The sequence below is a fragment of the Lepisma saccharinum genome, chromosome 8 (assembly GCF_977018435.1).
Source record: "Lepisma saccharinum chromosome 8, izLepSacc3.1, whole genome shotgun sequence".
In the NCBI taxonomy this organism is placed as follows: Eukaryota; Metazoa; Arthropoda; class Insecta; order Zygentoma; family Lepismatidae; genus Lepisma; species Lepisma saccharinum.
The window spans coordinates 16,558,239-16,563,627 of NC_139236.1; positions in this window are offsets into that span (position 1 = coordinate 16,558,239).

Consider the following 5,389-nt stretch of genomic DNA (forward strand, 5'->3'; position numbering starts at 1 on the left):
GCCTTTCTGTGCAAAGAACTGACTTAAAACACTAATTCAATCAAGCAACACAAATATGAAATATTAAATCTAGTTTTTTTTATTTAGTTTATTTTACTTCACTTTTCTGCCAATTTTGGCTAATTGCGAAGATGGGGATGAGTCATGATGATAAAATTGATGAATGAACACTCACAAACATCCATACCCAGGCTGGGATTCGAATCTGGGACCCTTGGCGTCATAGCGCGATGTGCTAACCACTCTGCCACAGATGCCGGCTATTAAATCTACATGGAAAGAGTTTCTGCAGTATGTTTGAGTTGAGTCAAACAAATTTCATAATGTGTATTCTCGCGGCATGCATTCAAATGTGTACTAATACAGGGCTAAGGCCTACCTACCGACTGCCGGCCTCACTTCCACCTGCCGAGGTGGGCGATCATCCAACCTGTTACGAGGTGACTTGTGGTCAGCACGACGACCCCCCAGTCATTTTTGTAAGTTTCCATGACCGCATTACGCTACTCAATTGTAGCTCTCCAATTTCCTCACAATGGTGGGTGGCCACCAGTCTCATACACAGTCCGAAACCTCAGAAGGAAAGTTGTTATGCTTCCCCGAGGAGACTCCAACCTGCATGTTCTGTAGCCAGAGCCCAAAGCATGACGTCTTAGACCGAACGGCCATGGTGCGCAACTAAATATGCACTAAGTTTTAAAACCTTATGCACGTTGTAACATGCCATGAATGAATATAGGGATTATGATTCACAATCCCGGCCATTTATGGAGGTGGTGTTAGCATCACGTTCCGGCCTCCAAAATACTATTTTTAAATACCCCTGGTGAACCTCAAAGCAGTTTTCATGCAAGGACGTTGCTGAGAAAATTCCCTTCGAGACCAACCACCCAGGGAACAGAATCCTCGTCTTGAGCGTGAGTCAGATTATTTACCAACTGAACCAATGAGGCTTTTTAAAGCACGTATAAAATAAATTAATGCCAGCAAAATAGTATTATATTTGTACAATATCTTTAAATTATAATGTATAATAGACGTGTAGCCTATACAACATATTATATTGATAATACAAAAATCATTGATAAAATTTTCCTTGCTTTGATAAGTATGCTTTACATTGAACAGCTTCTTTGGGCATTATTTACATGACAGTTCTTCTAATTGATTGACGGGAAGATTGAAAGGATGTGCAGGGGAGAAACGTCTGTCCTGTAAGTCGTACATTATATTTTCAGCACAATTTCTCAACAAACGCACATAAAGTAAATTAACACAGTACAATTGTTAATTAGTGTTGGCTACTTACGAGATGTTCAAAGTATTATTTTCGTGGGCGATGTTTCAACTTCAAAGCTAATAAATCTTATCGTGCACTTAATATTCAATGAAGCAATACTTTGAAACTGAGTTCCGATTGTGTAAAGGTTTTTGAAAGTTGCATACGTGATGATACGGAAGGAGAGTGTGGAAGTAAAGCCAGAGGCGCAACCACAAATTTTTGTCTGGAGGGGGCAAGTACCAGGATAAACGTACCAATAATAATATTATTAATAATAATACATTGATAATGGCATTATTATTACTAGTGGTAGTAGTATCAAAGACGTTATTATCCTCATAAATTGTGCAAAAAGGGAGGTAGATGTCTGTGCTAAAGCATTTATTTAGAACAAACGATTTGAAATATTTTTTCAACACCAGAAATTTTACATTAGCTAATAATTGAAAACAAGCACACAATCTGTATTTTTGAATGGCAGAAAATGAATGATAAATGCATGCCAAAGATATTTTTTTTGTACATATAACATGTATAACTTTCATATGATCACTTTATTCCAGGCGATTTTCTTCTATTATTATTGCACGTGGCAAGAGCACAAACAGGGTGATTTGTTCTCATTCTACCGGCATTCAAGAAAGGTGTATATAAGTAAATAATCGATCCATTTATCTCAAGCTTCTGTATACGCTAAAGAAGTAAGTTCCATTCTGTCCTCTTAATGACATCATAGCGTGCACAGAATCATGGAAAAAAATCTCGGAACCTCGGGAATGGCCTACCTGATAAAGGTACCTTGGAATAAGTTCTTCGAATCAATACACGATAAGTGGCGATGATGGATTGGATACATTTGTAAGTTTAACAATTAATGAGATTATTGTAGTTGAATAGAAGATTCAAATCTTAGAAGCTAGAAAAATGAATACGTTGCCATTCTTCGAATCCTATGAGGTAGGAAGTAATATTAAAGCTTATGTGTGAAGATTTGATTCATTTCTAAAAGCACAAGAAGTTAAGGAAGATAAAAAGGTTCATTTATTGTTATCAGTGATTGGAAATAATGTGTATGAGGCATTGTATATTAAATTAGCTCCAAATGATCCTAGTAGTTTTCCTGTCGAGGTTTTGCTGACAGAACTCGTTGATATTTATGAACCTAAAACAAACAAGTTGCTTGAGATATATAAATTTAAAAATGCTAAAAAACAGCATGGTGAATCAATGGATGATTATATATCACGAATTAAAAAGTTGTCATTAACATGTGGGTTTAAGCCAGAAGATTTTGATGAAGAATTAAAGCAGCAAACCATTTCTGGACTTGAGGAAGGTACATTAAAAAGGAAGTTAATTATGGAGACTCCAAAGATGTACAAAGATGCTTGTGACTACATTAGGAATCATGAAGTACTAGACAGATTTGGTAGCCATATTCAGCAAGACTCAAACATTCAAAAAGTTAACACGTACAATCCAAGAAATATGTACAAGGGCAAATTAGAGGTAAAGAAATGTTATAAGGGACAACTGCAACAGGACAGTCCAACAAATGTAACTGGATTTGCTATAGATGTGGTTCGAAAAAAAAAAAAAAAAAAAAAAAAAAAAAAAAAAAAAAAAAAAAAAAAAACACGGAGCTGAAGGTTGTCCAGCTATGGGGAAAGCTTGCAGATTTTGTGGCAAGATAAATCATTTTTCTAATGTTTGTAGATACAAGAACGAAATAAAGGATGTAGATAAAAGATCACCAAGGAAGAAGGTAGATTTCATGTATCAAAGACAACCTAACTACACCTCAACGGCTGTGCAATATTTAAATAAGACTACAGCATCAAATGTAAGATCTTCTTCTACACCCTCTGAGGAGGAAGATGTGATACACAAAACCCCGAGGTAATAATTTTGACTGCAGAGGAAGCCAGCACAATATATTCATTATAAATTAATAAATACTGTACAGCATAAAAGTAAAGAAAGTAGCAAGGATGCTGAGGAGTTATTATGCAATGAGATTCAACCCTTATATGTTGAGCTATATATCTGCAATGAACCAGTTAAATTCATAGTGGATACAGAGACATTTTATGATTGAATCCACTCAAAAATGGATATGGTACTATCACAGGAGAAAAGTTGAAGTTTGAGTGTCAAATTTCCTTACCTGTAAAGAACTGAGTTATGAAATGCCGTTTATAGTAGGAGATTTAAATGACCTATACTTGGTCGAGCAGGATTGCGTATTCTCTTTTGGCGATTCGAGAAGAAGTTCGGTAATTGATACTGTACAAGGGCAAATGGAAGAAAAAATTTGGAATAGTATTACAAGGAGCTTGTACACAGACACATCAAATGGGGAATCAGCGATATTTTAGTAAAATTTAAAATTTTGTTCAATAATGACATTTCAGAACCCATAAGAAATATTAATGTTAGAATTCCATTGAAGCCTGGATTTGTACCTGTGAAAAGGAAAGGTTACAATCTACCTTACTTTATGTGTGATGAAGTAGGCAAGGCAATAAAAGATTTGTGCCAGCAAGGAATCTTAGAAGAAATAGAAAGTTCTGATTGGAGTAGTCCTGTAGTTGCTGTGCGAAAAGCAGATGGAAGTATTCGTGTATGTGCTGATTATAGCAAAACTGTAAATCCAAATGTAGATACTTTACAATATCCACTTCCAACTTTTGACGAGCTTTATCATAAGTTAGGTTCACATAAGTGGTATATGAAGATTGATCTACGTTCAGCTTTTCATCAAATATTAGTCGAAGAGAAGTCTCAACCTGTTCTTACCATTGTAAATGAAGGTCATTTATATGTAAATAAACGTTTACAGTTTGGAACTAAAATAAGTTCTCAAGCATTTCAAAGAGCCATGGACACAATACTTGGTGGTATTGATGGAGTGGTATCATTTATTGATGACATTCTTTTAGGAGCAGATACATTGTATGGCTGTTACAAACTAACTGTAGTAGTTTTGGAAAGATTGATGCAGTACAATGTGAAAGTAAATTTGCAGAAGTCTGAATTTTTTGTTCATGAAGTAAATTTTCTAGGAAGGAAATTCACGGAACATGGAATTTTACCTACAAATGAACATGTTCAGGCAGTAATAAAATGTAAGGTGCCTGAGAATAAAAAGGAATTGGTGACTTTCATGGGTTTAGTGGCGTATCATGCACGATTTTTGCCTAATTTGAGTTCTAGGATACCTAATCTTTATTTATTGCAAAAGAAGAGTGTACAATGGTTTTGGAATGAAGAATGTGACAGGGAGTTTCAGCTAGTTAAGCAGCTATTAGTTTCTGCACCTGTTTTAGTATCGTTTGACACTCGAATGCCATTAGTTTTAGTCACGGATGCAAGTGGCTATGGGATAGGTTGTCAGTTGACACATGAAATAGAAGGAGTGCTGAAACCTATTGCATGTTTTTCAGATACTTTAACAAATAGTCAAAAAAGTTACTCTCAAGTTGACAAGGAAAGTTTGGCAGTAGTGTAAGGTATAAAACATTTTCATATATATTTGGCAGGAAACAAATTTAAAATTCTACAGATTCTTCAACAGGTAAATCGATATTAGATCCAGACAAAGAAATTTCTCCTACAGTATCTATGAGATGGCAAAGATGGAGGTTACTTCTAGCAAATTAAGATTATTCCATTCATTACACGAAGAACGTAGGGATGGCTGATGTCTTGTCCAGATTACACTGGTCAACAGCCAAAATGCGACATGAGTGATATGTACAATTTCTAGTCAATATCGGTCTCCTAAATACGAAACTGTAGTTAAAAATCGTAATTGACTAATTATAATTGAGTTACAGGGCATTGTTGATTTGGAGAAGTTCCCTATATATATGTATTGCATAGCTATAAGAAGTAAATGTTGAGTTTTTGTTTTCTTATTTTTTTTATTTGTTGTAAGGAAAGGGGGAACTGTTCAAGATCAGCCACAAAACCTCTTATTCATTGTTTTGTGAGGTGTTAATTTGTGCAGACGTGATTTTGGCTTTATAAAACTAGGTAGAGTGTGTGCATTTATCGAAGATCGTGTTTGCGTATTACGTGGTCCGTTTCTGGTAAGGTTGACAT